General features: G+C 35.4%; 1 long non-coding RNA gene across 1 annotated transcript in view; it reads right to left on the minus strand.

The window, feature by feature from the left end:
• LOC128314095 (uncharacterized) overlaps positions 1-19742 on the minus strand; it is a 181552-nt gene extending 161810 nt beyond the window's left edge. The window contains exon 1 of the long non-coding RNA XR_008295500.1: positions 19563-19742. This is a non-coding gene — a long non-coding RNA (uncharacterized LOC128314095). The remainder of the gene's footprint in view (positions 1-19562) is intronic.
• Between the last annotated feature and the right edge of the window lie 247 nt (positions 19743-19989).

The following is a 19989-nucleotide window of genomic DNA, read 5'->3' on the forward strand; positions in this document are numbered from 1 at the left end:
GTAGGAATCAAAAAAGGAGCTTTTTAAGTCTGATTTGTGTGATTTCCCGGCTGCCTTTCTGGAGAACGAGGAGCATTATCATGGCCCTTCATAGTGATTAAGAAGTTGAAGTGATAATTATTCTTGTTAAGTTGCACAGTGTAATAGAATATCCTCCTAGAAATATAGGATTAAAACATATGACAAAATTGGATTTTGTTATTCACAATTATGTATCCCTTTTGACTATGTTAGCATACTTAGCATACAAAGTATGCCAATTCAGCTACATACACTTTCTACACTAGCTAAAGAAATATTATGGTGGAAATCATAAAGGTCAAGTACTTGATTGAACTTTTTGGCTCAAGGCCATGTTTTATTGTTGTGAGCTCACAAAATGAAAGATAAGAACAGAGCCTGTGAAAGTTCCTAAAAACACACCATATGACACAAAATTTTGAAAATAGAGACACACTTAAAGATGAAACAAAGATTCTCAACAGTCTTCAAAGTGCATCTTAAGAATAATAATTCAAACATTCCTAAGAGAATCTGATTAACAGTGAACAAATCACCCCCATCATTATTCTTACCAGGTTTGTATGATGAGATATTCACATCATTTTGTGTAATAAGTAAATAGATCAAAGAGCACAACTTTGGATTAATAGGTATTTAACAAATATAAAGATCTGTTGTAGAAACTTGTCTATGGTTTCTGCTATAGCTTGCTTGCCCCAAATTATAATTGTCTGTTATTCCTGAATAACTCATTTTTGCTACTTTAAAAAAAAATCTGTTGCAGAGCAGATGATTGACAAATGTCAGTTTCCCTGAAAAAGTACCAACCCTAAACACCATCCTAGGATATATATATAGGGGACAAGTAATATTTGTGAAAACAGTAGATTTCTGGATAAACAAAGAATTCAAGCAGAATACTCCTCTGTAGTTTAAGTTCTAAACTTGTCTGGTTCTCTGATATTTGATACATCCTAACTTTCTAAATTCCAACCCCTGCTTCCTAAGAACCCTAGACAGAGATTTAAAATAAAAACTGTCTCACTGTTAAGATGAACAGTGGCAAACACACGCACATACAGTAGAGAACAGAAATTACGTTCAATGTTTAAATAGTCACGAGACTTGCCCCTCACCAAGCAGTAATTCTCAAACTTTAATAAGCATAAGGATCACTCAGACAACTTGTTTAAAATAGTGACTGCCCACCTGGGTGGCTCAGTCAGTTAAACACCTGACTCTTGATTTCAGCTCAGATCATGATCTCACATTTCGTGAGACTGGGCCCCCCATCAAGGCTCTGCTCTGATAGCATGGAGCCTGCTTAGGATTCTCTCTCTCCCCCCCACCTCTCTCTGCCACCCCTCCCCTGCTCTCTCTGTCTCTCTCTTTAAAAAATAAAATGAAGAAAAGGAAAGAAAGAAAAGAAAAGAAAATAGTGATTGTCCGCCCACACTAACCCCCATCCCTTTAGCAGGGCCTGGAAATGTGCATTTTAGCCATCATCTGGGTATTTGGAAGCACATTCATTCCCAGGCTATACAGTTGTCCCTCCTTACGCATAATTTCACTTTCTAAGGTTTCAGTTACCCGTGGCCAACTATGGTCTCAAAGCAGATGATCCTCTTTTTGATGTATGGACAGAAGATCAATAGTAGCCTAATTCTATGTCAGCATGCCTACTTCGTTTAAGTCACTTTATCTCATTACTAGGCATTTTATCATCTTACATCATCACAAGAAACATGGGTAGAGTACAATAAGGTATTTTGAGAGAGAAAGATCACATTCACATAATTCTTACTATATAGTATATTGTTATTTGTTCTATTTTATTATGAGCTATTGTTAGTAATCTCTTACTGTGACTAATTGGTAAATTAAACTTTGTCATAGGTATATATGTATAGAAAAAAACAGAATATATAGGGTTCGATACTATCTGCGGTTTCAGCCATCCACTGAAGGTCCTAGAACATATCTTCCACGGATAAGGAGGGGCAGTGTATTTGGAGAAACAATGTCCTAAAAACATGTAGGTGTTTCTCAATGATCTTCATTTATTAACATGGGAGACATGGTATCTTAGTGTCAATGAGCTTGTCTAAGTGGATTGTGAATGCAATGACATGCTAGTTCTTCATTGGAGAGATTTTCATAATTGAGTGGCTTGGGTGGGGACCTGATATAACTATTCTGAATGTGATTGATGCTACAGCTGATAAAGCTGAACTGTACTCACTAATGTGCTATGCTCTGGGAGATTCTTTATGCTGGAGGCTGGGACTGTTGCCCAGACACTGTGATTGTAATGAAGATAGGCATGGATCTTTAATGTTTTCCACCCCCTAACCCAAATGCTGAAAAACGGTTAGTATTGAGTATTTTTTATACATAGCAAGAATAACACAGACTGAGTCAGATATTTCTCTTCCCATGTATCCCAGTGACAATATTCTAATATAATTTTTAATGTTCTATGAAAATGATTGATGTCAAATTAAACCTTTGGAATAGTGGCTGATCATGTGAAAGAGTGACAGTTGGCCAGCATGCCATTATTAACAGTTTGCCTTCTGAATGACTTAACTAACAACAACCCCATTCCACTTGGTATTATGTGTGTACATTTACCTCAATTTGCATACCTAAAAAATGCTCTTTAATGAGTAAACTGGCTCATGACAGCTGTTGCTTGATTACTTTTTCCTAAATCTTATTTGTAAATAAGGTTCAACTATCCAGTAACCAAAAGGCTGTCATACATTACTTTGTTGAATTTTTACTGAACCAAATTATTTCTTCTTAAAAGAAGAATATTCTTTTTAAAAAGCGTTCATTATATGTATTTACTATCCATATACTGGTCAGGCTTTTAAAACCATGTCCCCCAGAATAGAGACAAAAGAAAATCAAAGAGGTAAATCAACTGTGCCAAATTTTGCAGAGTAAAATCATCATTATATGCAAACCTGATGCATTTCATAACCCGAGTGGCATTCCTTAGACCTAACAGTACACTGGCAAGCTCCGGAAACTAACTGATCCAAGCTATTAGAATTTCAAAACACCTGAATGCTATGTCTAAAATTAGACTATTGAAATTCTCCCTGGATGTCACTTTCCTTTATTATAAACACATTTTTCTTATCATCAAAGCAACATTAAGTGAGTAAAGAGTGCCACCAAGCGGCAGCATATCATATTCCTAAATCTGTTCTTAAGAGAAAGAAAGAAAGAGAGAGAAAGAAAGAGAAAGAAAGAAAAAGAGAGAAAAGAAAGAAAGAAAGAAAGAAAGAAAGAAAGAAAGAAAGAAAGAAAGAAAGAAAGAAAGAAAAAGGAAGAAAGAAGAAGATACACTTTACTTTTGTTAACTGAGCTCACATCCTTAAGAGAGACAGGTTTATCTGCATATTTTAAAACATGTGTTTCAGGGGTGCCTGGGTGGCTTAGTTAATCATCCGACTTTGGCTCAGCTCATGATCTCCTGGTTCACAACTCTGACCCCACCTTGGGCTCTGTACTGATAGTTCAGAGAGTGGAGCCGGCCTCCAGTTCTGTGTCTCCCTTTCTCTCTGCCTCTCCCCTGCTCATGCTCTCTCTCTCTCTCTCTTTCAAAAATAAATAAACTTTAAAAAATAAAATATAATAAAATAAAATACAAAATAAAATAAAATAAAACAAAATAAAACACATGTTTCAAGGGTCCAAGTAATATGGACAGTAGAAAAGTAATATGGCAAGTAATGTGGCAGTAGAAAAGCATATTTTTCTGTGTTGATGAGCAAATCTGCCATGATAAATTTTTTAAACATGAAATTCTATCCACAGTTATTGGTATTTATAAAAATTAATATCGACAAGAATTCAGTTTCCAAAACTTATTGGTTATATACTGGGTCTTGGTTTAGAAATCTGCACAGTTTCCAGAAAAAGATTTTGTAATACAAAACGTTATAGTTTCTGCTGAGAAATTTCAAATATATCAGATCAAGGACAAAGATTTTTTTTTAAGTAGCATGTAATCCTAAAAATGTTGACCTCTAAACCTTGCTCCACATTTCCTGTCAAAGGATTATGCAGTCGTATGAGAACAAAATCTATACATATTCCCCTAAATCTATTTTAATTATTCATTCTGCCTTTGTATTCAGTTATCCCCTCATAAAACAAATATGTCTTGAACATCTACTGTGCCACAAACAGTACCAATTAAAAATGAGTAGGACAGTCTCTGTCCTGATGATGTTCATAATAAGCAGGGGCTTCTGGTTCTCTTTGGCTCTGTTGGAAACTTCAAGCTCCCTAAATTGAGACAACTTTTTTTACAATTATGCATTTATGTTTGTGAGCATTTTCCAAAGCTTTTAAAATGATTTGCATTTATAATTTCACTTATAGTCACAATGAGTTTGACCATGTAAAATAGCTGTGAGAACCCTTAATTATTATTCTTATATATGACTAAGGACATGGTTAAGTGATTTACCTAAGATGTGATAGGAAGGTTGTGGTAGGGTTAAAATTAAAATCTCCTGACTTCATAAATTGTGCCCTTTCTGGAAGGCCACCACTCTTTATGATGAATACATTAAAATGAGCATGATATTTCAAGGAGGTCATCATCATAGGAGGTCCTACAATAATTACAGTGATGCTGACACTGCTTAAAATATTTCTGGAACTCTTGTTTCAAATTTCCCTCACAGGGAAAACAAGAAAATCAGTCTCATTACACATTCAATTCAACATAGATTTATTCAGTATCTCTCACTTGCATGACACTATACTGGATGAAATGGAGGTATAAAGATAACACAATTGACAAGAAATTTACAATTTAGCAGGCACAGTGAGAAATGTAGCACTGGTGCTTTTTTTTTCTTAGTACTAATAGGTTGGGTGGCCATTGTCTAGATATAACACATCTTATACTTCATTGAATCTAAGATGCTGTTAAACACTATTTTATGTCACAATAAGAAAAAAAAAACAAAAACAAAGCAAAAACAGAAAACAAAACAAAACAAAAAAACCCACTGCACCGACAAAGTCTAAAAGTTGCTTTCCCATCATTTATTTTTTTTTACATTTAGAGAGAGTTCTTTTAGCCTTACTTTGACACTGATTTTCTTCATGTATCACTCTATTGCATACATTAAAAGGAAAATAAAAGCAAAATGAATTGGTTACAGCAATGACAACTATGTCACAACTACTACCAGGTAGTTAGTGATTATAAAAGCTCAGTCATTATTATATGCACCCCAATTTAAGACATGTGAAAATGTGTGTTGGACAGTGCATGTTAGAATAACTGAAATAACTGAAGTGCTTATTTTTGTTCAGTCTCTGAAACAGTCATGTATCATGAAGCTACAACAAATCGTGGGGGGAAAGTGGTAAAATGATTTAACTCATGTCCTTTTGTCTTTGGGTGTTATCAGTAATCACTGCAGTGGTTAAGAGAATGTGCAGAAGAGTCACAAGACACAGATCAAGTATTTCCTCTACTTCCTACAAGCTATGTGACCTGTGGGGAGGTTACTAAGCCTTTCTGTGTTTCAGAATCCCCACTCATGAAAATGGCAACAATAATAACTACTGCTTAGGTATTAAATGAAATAATGTATTTAACATATTTAGTACATAGCCATCAGTACTATTATATTTAATTACGGCTAAGATCTGGAAATTCTTCTAAGTAAAATAATGATACTATACTATTAAGCCCAGAAATAGCTAAAAACCCTATTTTCTCCCCTCTCCAATGATGCTACATGCAGCATTATTACCCTTTTAGCTGACCCTCTGGAAGACCCCAGATCCCACCTTCACCAAGGTAAGAAAATAACGAAAATAACTCAGTGCTCTGTCTTAAAGCCCTTCTAGAATAGCTACCAATTTAGCAAGTAGAAAAAAATTAACCTTAAAGAAAAATTTAACTTCTGAACCCATCTCTTATTTTCAAATAATCAAATATTAAGAAGACTATACAAAAGGAAGTGTATTCCTAATATATCCATACCATCAAAATCACAGTATTTCAAAACAACCTGAACTTAAACACTATCAAATATACTAACTATCCCATCCAGGAGAGGTACAAACTGAAAAATAAAGTATCTGAAAGTCTGCCTTTTCAGACATTGTGACCACCATTGTCTTTATAATAATGAACACAGCTTGGAAAACACCATTAGGTAAAGTGATTCCAACCAGTGAGGCTTTTGGTAACTGATAGCTTAGCTGCTGCCTTGCCTTCCCCAGGACACCACTGTGACAGGTGGAACAAAGCCAACCCCATAAATCAGACATAGCCTCCAGGTTGGGACTTGTTCATAAAACATAAAGACAAACTTCAGAGACAACTTGTATCTCCTGACCCTCTCTGAGGCAGATGAGTCCAGATATCTTAGTTCTAGGTCACTTTCTGAGAGGAAAAGAAGCTTTAATTTGGGAATATTCCTCCATTTCGGATGTCTGCCCACCATCACTAGGCCTTGCTATACAATATTCACTTTTTATTAAATATATATATATAATTGCAAACAGCCAATGATGTTTACTAATAGAGTAAAAACCTTAGTATTTCTGAAAATTTATTTCTCAATTGGAACCATTTTGTAGTCATTTCCATTTAAAAAGACAAGGGGGAAGAAAACTGAATCCTATGGGCAAAAGTGAGTAAAATAGACAAATAAACAAATATTTGAAAGGTGTGCAGTATTTATTTCCATTTCACCAGAGGGAGTGGATTTGTCTGTTTCATTATTCATAAGTCATAATTTTAGTTTGGTTTTTCTGCTTACTAAATATTGAGAATGTTCTAAGCCCCGAGGCAACAGACTTCAGTAAATTATGACTGACTTTCATTCACTGCATTATGGAAAAATAAAAATTTTAAATCATAAACATGTGCATAACACTGTCCAGTTTCTTCTCTCTGTGTGTGTGTGTGTGTGTGTGTATAGCATTGTAACTACAATTCCTTTGACATCAAGAACTAGTCAGCCTTTGTGTATTATGAATGCCTATTTAGCAAATTAATACAACATGAATTTTATGTTAATAAAACTGTTTTACTTATGTCTGTGTTCACAAAGGTGAAAATCACTTAATCATTGCTCTAATATGAACCTGCATTTTGTGATAAGGTCAAAAATGATAATAAAGCAATTTTCAAGTTCCTAATGTTTGCAACACTTAAATCGTAGTCTTTTAAAATATAAAATACAAAATCAGGCACAGAAATAATTGTTTCTTAGTCTTTTCCTCAAGTAGCATGTTTTAAATGCCCTCTTATACTTAGCCATAATGAGGAATGGTATATGGAAAAATTAAACAGATTAAGTTCCTGACCTATTCATAGTCTTAAATAGAAAACTTCCAGCTAAAATTGCAAGTAAAGAGGGGTGCCTGGGAGTGAAGAACTAAAACTGTTTTATTAAAACTACCCATTAATCTATGTCATACTGATCTGGTCTAATTATAATAGAAAATCGTGTACATGAAAAACTACATTCTAGACCTAAAGAGGATTTGGCCATTGTGGTTGACATAGCATAAACAGGTTCAAAATAAAATAGCAATGTGTCCTAATCATGTTATGCAGGTTTTGAAGCATCCATGGTGATGAGAGAGGAAAAGTGGCAGTGAGAAAGAGGGTTACCTGTAACATACATGGAGACTAAGGAAGGTAAAGTCATTCAGGTACTATTTGGGCTATTTTCAGGGCATCCTTCCCCCTCTACTGCTCATTTGAAGATAGATATGATCTAATGAATTCTATTAATAGGGGAAATCTTATGCAAAAATTTTTTCTCACAGGCTTTGACGGAGGCCTGAAAATCACAAAGTATTAACTCCTTTGCATCAAAATATAAATGTAAACTATTTCATTTTACCAGTCTTTAGTATTTCCTTTAAATTTGTGAATAGATTAAGCAGTAACAAGACTATAAGATATTACGACAGAGGTAAAGAAAACTTTGATGATGAAAGGAAAAGAAAGTCTGGAAGGATGTGAAGAACTTTCAGAAATACTGTTGAAGAAAAATACCAGTGGAAGGATAGGAGCTGGGCATGGCCTTTGAGAAGACTGAAGACTGTCCTGACTAAATAGAAGGAGTACTAAGAGAAGAAAAAGGGCTAGTCAAAATCAAAGTTCAATACTTCCCAAAAGTTCGATAAGACTGTCCTTAACCATTAATAGAATAGATTCCAATCAATTTTGATGACTCTAACTCTTGAAAACAAAAATCTCTGCACATTAGGGTTATAGATAGCATGCATTAGAATATTACTTAAGAAAGTATAATTAGCTCTAAGTTTTTACACTACAAATTTGTTTGTTTGTTTTTGTATTAAAAGCTGGTTAAAGGTTCAGGAAGGATGGAAAGATAAGACTCCAAATCACAAATAACCACCAATAGAACTCTAATTGGTTCAAGGAGAAAAAGTAACCACACAATAACTGACCACTGCCAGTCATCTAGTGAAGACCAAAAAATGAGTTGTTTGGGACCATTTCCTCAGTTCCTCCTCCCAACCCTCCCTCAGGAGGAAGCAGAACTGTCCACCAAAAGGGGTTCACAAATCAATATGGAGGACTACATGGAAAACTCTGTACACTTAGCATTTGAGAATAGGTGAAGTTAAAATGCGGGCAAGGACAAGAGGGACAAAAAAGTGAAGAGTTCTTGATGATATACATGGAGAAACAAGGACAACAATTCCTGTGTGGGACCCTGGTTTTTAATTATTCGCTAATGCCTGGACATTCATCTTCTTTGATCTGTGCTAAAGCAAGGTGGAGAATAAAACCTGCCTACATTAATTCAATCACCTTCTTTAATCCCTAATTGCCTTTTAACCATAGGAAGCCATAACTACCAAGAAAGACAGAAAAAGCAAAAAATACATGGTTTTAAAAAGTTTTGCTTTTTATGTAATATTTGCTAAACTACACAATCGCATCAGAAATGGGGGCGGGAGAGCTAAAGCTATCATGTGTAATGTTAGACTGAGCAGAGATTGATTATAAGTAATTTTGATTTGCTTATTCAAATCCAGGTTCTTAGGACCAAAAATGAGCTTCCTTCGGGTGTGAAGCACCCTCCTCAGTTTCAGAGAAGTGTTGGGTTCAGTGATGAAGGTGGAGTAAAGTTCCACACAATTCTATAGTTTTTTAGCATAAGTCTGGTTTTCAGAAGAGATTACTGTGGTAAAATGAATTTACTAGAATTTTTTAGGCTCTACCCATGCTGAACACTTTTTTTAGTAGAAAGCTGCAAGACTTCATTAGAGTTGTGTAAATAATTTATCAATTCCCACTTACTCCTCAGTGAATTTAAAAGACTTGATGACTCTTCACCCACATTCTGAAATTTTAGGGAATGAAGTAAAACTCAACTGACAGCACAAGATGGGGCTCATAAAATGACCTTCCACACAGGGCTCAGTACCTCATGTGGTCTACAATATAAATTTATGGGTTGAGGAAAAGCAGTGCAATTGTTTGTGCTAAATACTGTGCTCATCCTGTGAGGAAATCATTGTATGTGGGTAACACAATAAAATATAACCTTTTCTTGAAAAACATCATCTGAATTCTTCATTAGAGATTTTTTTAACTGTTTTCTCTTTCTGTGAATAAATAATTTCTAAATGAAAAAAATAGCCATCTATTTTTATGTTGGTCATTTTTATTTTCTTTGAATCTCAGAAATAAAATGAGAGATCTATTAAGCCAAGAAACATACAAAGCTATGGAAAGTTATGACATTCTCACAATTTTTTATTTTAAAAAAATGCTATATCAAAACTCCCAATCAGCCTTCCACTTTTTTTCTAAAAGAGGCAAAGGCAAATTATGAAAGAATGTTCACTGATCCTTCATGTACTAATCCATTCAAAGGAAGCCTCATAAAAAACAATTCACTGTAGTTAGCTAAATCTTGTGTGTGCAGGACAGCCGGGCCCATTTTTCCTCCTTCTCCATCCCAAATATTCTCACCACTGTCCCTCAAAAGTTTAGGGAAAGACTTTTTTTCAGATTTTCTCAGATATTCCGGTGAAAACTCCTCCAGAGAAAATGTTGAACTTTTCACCTCATTTTGAATTAGTACTTATGACTTTGTTTTCTTCCATTCACTGAGTAATAACCCCATCCTGTCCCTCCTTGGACAGCTCAAGGTTAACAGCTCTAGTCTATTAATCTCTAGAAAACTGGCTCACAGATGTGCAGTTTTCATGTGGAGTAAAAATAGAAGTTTCAACACCATTCCATCTTTACATCTTCGGTTTCACTTCTGAGTTATCCACCACATTCTTTTATGCTCTACAGCTTGTCCTCTAGAAATGTGCTGGAAATAAGCCCACAAGTGTGATAATCCTACATTTAGCTGAAACATTAAGCCACCTCACTTATTTAAAATTTCAGAGGAACTCTCAATACTGCTTTCAGACACTTTGAGTAATACAATTTTATCATAATTTACTTACCTTTTGTATCAATTTTGAAACAACTAGTAAGACCAAAATTCCTAAACCTGTTCTTAAGAATTTTAAACCATCAACAGGTTTAGGATCATGGGGTACCTACCACAAAAGTTACTGATATTTGAAAACTCCTCCAAAGAAAAAAGTCAAGTTTGTTGTTGACAAATAGCCCTTTTCTTAGGTGAAGAACAGGATTTGTAGCTCTTTACTTCTGTGTATAGATAAAGTATTAGATATTTTGCATATTAGAAAATGGATAACTAATCACAAATTTTTAAGGAGTTAGAATTAACCAACTCACTTAATTGCTTCATTTTACAAAATTCAACACTGGGAAAAAAGATGTCCCTTAAAAATTCCAGCTGTTCCCTTTTTCAATGCTTATTACAGAGGAGGAGAACAGAAGCTTTGGGACTATAATTTGCTCTACTCTCTCCTTACCTTAAGTATATGAAAGTTGAACTCCTTTCAGTATTTTCTTGAAAGAGATGAAAGAGATCGATTTTTAACACCCTTCGGAGTTATACTGGTCTAGTAAAAACTTTTAAGTCTTGATACTCTATACTGTGCTGTTACTATGGCATCATTCTCTATTAAGTAGAATTTGGTGTAAGGGTCATCTTGTATTCTTTCCATTATTCCAAATAATAAAGGAACATGAGAAGGCAAATTTTGCACAAGCCCATTCTACATCACCATAGTCAGGAGTAGCCTCTAATGCAGTTTAATTTTTTTTAAATCTTTTACGTATGGAAAATGTTATTCATTTTCATCTTCAAATTTTTGGAAAGGGTAAGTTCTTAAGACAGTGAAGAAGAAAGAAAGAAGAAGAAAGAAAATCTCTCTAAACAGTATAGTAAGATTTGGTTGATTTTGTGTCCCATCAATCATCTGCCCTTTCTTACAATAGTAACTTATTTTTGCTTTGAGAGAACCATCCCTGTACCCACTATTAATCCATGCAGCATGTCAGTGTGTGCGTACACAATGATTTTAATTTTGCTACAGTTAAGTCTGAGTTGAGGTTCCTGTTAGATTCATGGTTAACAGGAGAAAAGAGGGGGAAAAGTCATTAGAAGTTGAGGCTTTTCAACAATTTTATAACATTACAGTTTTTTAGAGAATAATAAAAATGCATTAGAAAGAGAAGCCTGGAATGAAACTTACATGCACTGTTGGTGAGAATGTAAAATGGTTCAGCTGCAATGGGAAACAGTATGGGAGTTCCTCAAAAACTTTAAGCTAGAATTATGATACGACCCAGCAATCCCACTTCTAGATTCTAAGAGAAGCAAATGTCCTTTGAGTAAAACTAGTATCAAGTGCTGCTCTTGCTTCTCTGAATCCTCATCTTTCTGGGATTTTGTTTCAGAAATATTTCTCTAACTTATTAGTTATTTGATGCTTTAACAGGTCATTTTTGAATATTTTATTTCATATTTTCATTTTCTTGAGAGCCAAAGTTAGTTGAAATTACCAAGTCTGCCATTACTGGAAGTAGGTGTCCAAAAACATGAACTTCTCTACCAAATATGTGAAAACATTCAACCTCATTTATTGAGTGACTTATCTTAACTTTTTAGGTTTTATTTTTTTTTTATTTCAGAGAGAGAAAGAGTGAGAATGAGCAGGTGAGAGGGGCAGAGGGAGAGAATGAGAGAATCCGCTCCGTGCTCAGTGCAGAGCCTGACACACGGAGGGCTTGATCCCATGACCCTGGGACCATGTCCTGAGCTGAAATCAAGAGTTGGCCACTCAACCAAGTGAGTCACCCAGGCACCCATTAAATAACTTTTTTAAAAACAGGTGACAACAAGGGGCGCCTGGGTGGCTCAGTCGGTTGAGCCTCCAACTTCGGCTCAGGTCATGATCTCACGGTTCATGGGTTCGAGCCCCACGTCGGGCTCTGTACTGACACCTCAGAGCCTGGAGCCTGCTTCGGATTCTGTGTCTCCCTCTCTCTCTGACCCTCCCTCGTTCATGGTCTGTCTGTGTCTCAAAAATAAACAAACATTAAAAAAATTAAAAAAAAAAAACCAGTTGACATCAAGATGCCGACTCTTCCTCAATTTCATAATTCTAGGGGGCCATCAATCACAGTACATGATCTTTCTTGGTCACAGAACTGGTAACATGAACTAGACTAGTCTTGTGGCCAACCAAGCTAGTCACTCAAACTATGACATCCCCCATGAACAACAGATAAGAACTGGGAACTTCAGCGAGGTGAAGCCAATCAGAGTCCCCCATGAGATGTGATATATCACCTCTGAAAATGAGACAGGCTCTATTCCCATGGGATCACATGCTATAAATACCCATATTTGCTTAAGACTATCAGCAGCCAGCCACCTTTCCTCACATAGAGAAAAAAAGCCTGCCTCAGAATGTGGTCAATATACAGAACAAACTAAAAAGAAGAAATCAGGAAGAAGCAATCTTTAGATCCATGATGTTTTGAATATTGATCCTTAGTTATGTAAGCAAAGGAATCACCTTTTGTTAAACCTAGTTAACAATCTAAGGGGCGCCTGAGTGGCTCAGTCAGTTAAGCATCCAACTCTTGATTTCAGCTCAGGTCATGATTTCATAGTTCATGAGATCAAGCCCCATGACCGGCTCTGTGCTGACAGTGTGGAGCCTGCTCGGGATTCTCTCTCTCTCCCTCTCTCTCTGCCCCTCCTCCACTCATGTACACGCACTCTCTCTCTCAAAATAAAAATAAATATAATTAAAAAAAAAAAACCTAGTTAACAATCTAATTGTCTAACTGGGTTACTCTCATATCAAAATGAAAGGATTTTTACTAATCTAATGTCAATGGTTGTTAAAACCCATGATGCAACTGTTTGTTGTTCCACAGCATTTGAGGACCATAATATATAACCATTTCCCTGAGGATACTGTTTCTACTGCCAGCTTCCATGAGCCATTAAGGGACATGAGCTATCACTTCCTAGAACAGACTAATTTAAATCCTATTCTCTAGCAGTCTTTGTTTTTGTTTGGTTGCTTTACTCCAACTATTCTGTAATTTTAGTAAACTTTCAGAAGTAAGGAAAAAAGACTCTAAGTCAGGTTCTCACTATAATATAATTGTTATTATATAGATTTAGCTACCTAGAACATAATTGTGTAGTTTCTGGCCAATTTATTTTCAATTTATGTCTTCATAAAAATAAAGCTATTTCAGGTTGCTCATAGAATAATTTCCTAACATTCAGGTAACATTAAACTTAAAAAGAATGATACATAAATAGTGTTTTAGTTAGGTTCCCAACAGGAAACAGATGGAACACTCCAGATAATTCAGAGAGAATTTAATTACAAAGTGACTATTCATAAAGGTGTTGACAGGGTGAGGAGAACCACAAAGGATGGTTCTATAACCTAGGTTTATTAATTTCAATGGGACAGGAGAGGGAGCAATTACTGTAAAAGGAAGAGACTCATGTGGAGCAGGGTGCCTTGAAAGAAGAGCTACCTTCAGTTACAGTAATGAAAACATCCCAAGGCACCCTTACATGGAGGCAATAAGGGAAGTATACACCTTCATCTCATTCACCTACCTCTGATCATTTGCCAAAACCCACCCAGAAAGCAGATGGCAAAAAAAAAAATCTGTTTCCATAATCCATACAGGCCAGTCTCCTAGGGACAGTGAATAGAAAGGAGAAAGGAGTAAAGTAATAAAAACATAAACATGAGTATAACTTAAAGCATTTCTTGTTAATCCTCATCTTACCATCAAAACTAACATCTCACCATATTTTTTCTTGGTTTAAATATTTGTCTGTAAGGTATTACAAGTTAGATAACATATTAACAATAGCCAAACTATGGAAAGAACCCAAATGTCCATTGAGTGATGAATGAATGAAGAAGATGTGATATAAATAAACAACAGAATATTACTCAGCCACTAAAAAGAATGATATCTTGTCATTTGCAACAACGCAAATGAAGTTAGAGTGTATTATGCTAAGCAAAATAAATCAGAGAAAGACAAATACCATATGATTTCACTCATAGGTGGAATTTAAAAAACAAAACTGATGTACATATGGGAAGGGGAAAAGAGAGGGAAACACACCATAAGAGACTCTTATGAGGGTTGATGGAGGGAGGTCACTGGGGGATGGGCTAGATGGGTGGTGGGCATTAAGGAGGGCACTAATTATGATGAGCACTGGGTGTTGTATGTAAGTGATGAATCACTGAATTCTACTCCTGAAACCAATATTGCACTATATATTAACTAGCTAGAATTTAAATAAAATCTGAAAAGAATAAATAAATAAATAATTAAATAAAATGGTTTAACCAAAAAAGAGATGAATGAAGCAAACATGAAGAAATGTTAATAACTATTAAATATGCATGGTGGATTGATGATGTTTATTCTATTCTTTCAATTTGTCTGTATGTTTGAAATTTTTCATGATTAAAAGTTTTAAAGGCTTAAAAAAAACAAATTAGGTAACAAATAAGCTTCTGTACTAAAAACAACAGGTTAAAAAAAGTAGGCCTTAGAACTCCCAGGGAAGATAGCAGAGTAGAACCCTAAGCTCACCTTGTCCCATGGATAGATCTGGATGACAGCCACATTAGTGTAAATAACTCAGAAAATGACCAACAGACTTTCCACAACTAAATGTAGAGAAGAAGCCACATCAAAACTGAAAATATATCAATAAAAGAAAAAAATTATAAAGCCAGATTCTCCCCTCAAAATACAAGTAATAAAAAAATTAAAATTAAAAAGTAGGCCTCAGGTTGCCTGGGTGGCTCAGTCGGTTGAGCATCTAACTCGATTTCAGCTAAGGTCAAAATCTCACAGTTCATGAGTTCAAGCGCCGCATCAAGTTCTGCGCTAACAGTGTGAAGCCTGCTTGGGATTCTCTCCCTCCCCTCTCTCTTTACTCCTACTCTGCTCATACTCTCTCTCTCAAAATAAATAAATAAACATTAAAAAAAAAGTGAGCCTTTATTTCTCTCTCACATATCTTCCAAAGTAAGTGGCCACCTTGGTAGAAGGGTTTCATTCCATTCAGTTATCAAGCGACTATGTTCCTTTTACTTTTGTTCTGTCATACCCTAAGGCATAGTCTTCCACAGCATGGTCAAGCTGGGTCTTGAGTATGTCTGTGTTCCAGACATGGCGTAAGCCCAGAGCAAGTAAATGAGGGCAAAGTTGCACATATCACTTCCCCTCATATTACCTGTCAGGAAACTTTGTCACATGGCATTTGTTGCAAAGGAGGCTGGGTAATATAGTTTCTAATTGTGTGATCATGTGCCTAGGAAAAAGAGAAAAATAAATTTTCTAAGATGAACAACTAACAGTGCCCTGAAAGGTACTAAAATCTTTTTTACTAAAGTAAAAACATTTCCCCCAGTTTTGAGTTTATGTAATAATGGATCTTGTAACTAATAGTTCATTCTCATTTTTAAAGCTAAAATCTACTTTATTAACATATTTAAATATGACCTAATATGATTATTTTTTCAATGATACAGGATGACTTCTCCATGTGAGTCCCTCACCCAAATCACTCATTTTCAAACACATGAGGCAGGACCCCCTACAATGTTAGCTCTAAAATTTTCTTATCTCATATAAATCCAGAATGTCCTGTTCCAAAGTACATGCCACATACTCTTAATTTTCTACTTGTACTGAAAAAAAAGACAAGAGTTATGGTGGGGAATATATAGACCTATCCAAGACATTGAATAAAGTCCTATTCATATTGAATAAAGTAAAACATAGGTTAGGTATAATTATATTGGGACCTGAGAAACAATGGAGAGAATACTCAGCAAATAGGCAGAAGACTTTCGGAAAAGGAAAGCAAAAGTAATATAATTCCCACAGTGACATGAACTTCAGTCACTGAGGCGTTATGACTTCTACCTACTACTCACCAGTGCTGCCTGGAATTGTGGAACTCTAAGACATTTCTTTGCATTTACATAGTACCTAAGAGGCTTCTCAAACTTTAATTTCTATTCTGCAGGAAGATATTGGTATATTCTACATGGCCTGACTGACAGATTTCTGAATCATTTCCTCTTTTTAAAACAAAGCTAGGAAGAAGGAGAAATATCATGTAAAATCTCTAACACTGTGACTTCTTCCAGATATGTCTAAACAGACTTTTGCATTCTTTTGTATATTAAGAATAATCCAACCTGAAGAGTAATTCGCATTGTCTAAGTTACTATAAAATGCCAGCACCTGACATGGTCTCCTTAGCATCATGTTGGTGTTCTTTCAAAATTTGTTAATTAAAATTTGTTAATTAAAACATTAAAACACTATTGGTATAAATTTAGCTATTCTTTTTCCATTTGTACAATTGATTTTCAAATAGAATCAAGTAAGTAAATAGAGTAATCATCTTTTTTTTTAATTTTTATTAATTTTAGAGAGAGACAGAGTGTGATCAGTGGAGGGCAGAGAGAGAAAGGGAGACACAGAATCCAAAGTGGGCTCCTGGCTCTGAGCTGTCAGCACAGAGCCCGACACGGGGCTCAAACCCATGAACAATGAGATCATGACCTGAGCTGAAGTTGGATGCTTAACTGACTGAGCCACCCAGATGCCCCAGCAATCACTTTCTAACTTGAAAGGCAGACAGATTTCTCAGTGCGGTTAAAAGTGGTTATCAGGTGGCCAATGGACACATTAAAGAGATGCCTGACATCACTCATCGACAGGCAAATGCAAATCAAAACAACAATGAGCTATCACATCATACCTGTAAGAGTGACTAAAATTAACAATTCAGGAAACAATAGATGTTGGTGAGGATATGGAGAAAAAGATAGACTCTTGCACTGTTGGTGGAAATGCAAATTTGTGCAGCCACTCTGGACAACAGTATGGAGGTTCCTCAAAAACTAAAAATAGAATTACCCTATGACCCAACAATTGCACTACTAGGAATTTAACAGGAGTGCTGATTCGAAGGGGAACATGCATCCTAATGTTTACCAGTGCTATTAATAATAGCCAAATTAAGGAAAGAGCCCAAATGTCCATCAACTGATGAAAGGATTAAGAAGATGTGGTGCATGATGGAATACTACTTGGCAATGAAAAAGAATGAAATCTTGCCATTTGCAACAAAGTATATGGAACTGGAGGATATTATGCTAAGGGACATAACTCAGTCAGAGAAAGAAAGAAATCATATGATTTCACTCATATGTGGAATTTGAGAAACTTAGATGATCATAGGGGAAAGGAAAGAAAAATAAGATAAAAACAGAGAGGCAGGCAAACCATAAGAGACTCTTAAATACAGAGAACAAACTGAGGGTTTGGGGGGAGTAGGGAAAGTTGGTGATGGGCATTAAGGAGGGCACTTATTGGGATGAGCACCGGGTGTTATATGTAAGTGATGAATCACTGGATTCTACTCCTGAAGCCAAGACTACACTGTATGTTAACTAACTTGAGAAGAAAGAAATAGAAAAGAAAGAAAGAAAGAAAGAAAGAAAGAAAGAAAGAAAGAAAGAAAGAAAGAAAGAAAGGAAGGAAGGAAGGAAGAAAGAAAGAGAAAAAGAGAAAAAAGAAAGAAAGAAAGAATATATGCACCCCTTTGTTTATTGCAGAATTAATTACAATAGCCAAACTATGAAGGCAGCCCAAGTGTCCATCAATAGAGGAATGGATACAGATGTGGTGTACACACACACACACACACACACACACACACACACACACAAGGGAATATTATTCAACCATAAAAAAGAATGAAATCTTGCCATTTGCACAAGATGGATGGATCTAGAAAGCATAGTGCTATGTGAAATAAGTCAGTCAGAGAAAGACAAATACCATATGATTTCACTCATACATGGAATTTAAGAAACAAAACAGACAAGGGAGGAAAAAGAGACAAACCAAAAAAATAAAACAAAAAACAGACTCTCAACTACAGAGAACAAACAGATGGTTATAAGAAGGGCAGTAAGTAGGATGGGTAAAATAGGTGAAGGGGATTAAGAGTATCACTGAGTAATATATGGAATTTTTAAATCTCTATATGATATATCTGAAACTAATATAATATTGTATGTTAACTACACTGGAATTAAAATTTTTTAAAAAAACAGAAAAAAAAAGTATTTCCCCTACTATCAGTATATCAGTATTTCCCCTAGTATCATAAAATTTCTTCTTTAATTATGTCTTTTGTTTAGTTTTTAATAAATAAGTATTTATTTATTTTGAGAGACACAGAGACAGTGTGAGCAGAGGAGGGGCAGAGAGAGAGGAAGACAGAGAATCCCAAGCAGGGTCCACATCGGCAGCACAGAGCCCCATGCGGGGCTCCAACTCACAGAACTGTGAGATCATGACCTGAACCAAAACCGAGAGTCAGACGCTTAACCAACTGAGCCACCCAGGTGGCCCTAATTATCAGTCTTCAATATTTTATATTTTCTACCAAGATTCTTTCTTCCTTATCTGTTGTCATTATTTCTACTTCAGTTATTCTCTAACTATATTATTGTTTCAGATAACCATATTGTATAATTCAGTCACTGGGTTGTTTTTATTTCTATTACCATTATCTATCATTAAACTAGTTGAGTAACTATAATTAAATACAAGGTCTATAAAGCTTTTTTTATATGCCTGGGCAAGTATGATGGGCATTAGGTTGCTACTATTGATTGTCTAATTCAAATACTTTCACATGAAAAATATATTCATTCCACATTCAAACTCAATTTTAGAAAATAAAACATAACTGAATAAATAACAATTTCATCTAGGGCAAGCCCAGCAATACATTTTAGTAAACCATGTTCAATCTTTTCAAAATTCAAAGATCTGCCCTCCCACACTCTAGAAGTGGCTGAACACTCATGTTTGAAGTTATTTTTAAATGTACTCCCCCAACCAATTAAAAATTCATATTATCTAGATTAAAAATATTAGGAAAGCATGAAGCTATTATAGTTCTTTTTTGTAAGTAATCATAAATTCTTAGTAATAAGCATCTCTGAGAGTTCATTTAACCTACATATACACGTACCTCTGCCACTTTCAGAGACAACTGCATCAAACATACCCCAACCAGATGGAACTCTAAATCTCATAAGAAAAAAATTCCATAATCCACTACTCACTGTCAGGAAATTCTCCTTTATGTTTAAACTACAAGGCTCAGGCTACAGATTAAGCCTGCTTCCTCTAGTTCTATTCCTGGTGGAGGAGAAAAACAGATGGACACAATCCGTCAAGTAGTTAAAAACAATAATTAGGTCACTTCTCTCTCCAGCCTAAAAAAAGAAAAAAAATGTGTGTTTTGCATGTATTTTATTTCCTCATTATATCTGATGGGGTACATATACAAACTATTTCAGTAATAATATAAGTAGAGGCCTTCTGTGCAAACCCACATGGTAGGCACAGTTGGCTTTTAGGTTTCTTATCCTTCAGATATCAGCAATGTCACATTC

This window comes from Acinonyx jubatus, chromosome C1, assembly GCF_027475565.1.
Source record: "Acinonyx jubatus isolate Ajub_Pintada_27869175 chromosome C1, VMU_Ajub_asm_v1.0, whole genome shotgun sequence".
NCBI classification, from domain to species: Eukaryota; Metazoa; Chordata; class Mammalia; order Carnivora; family Felidae; genus Acinonyx; species Acinonyx jubatus.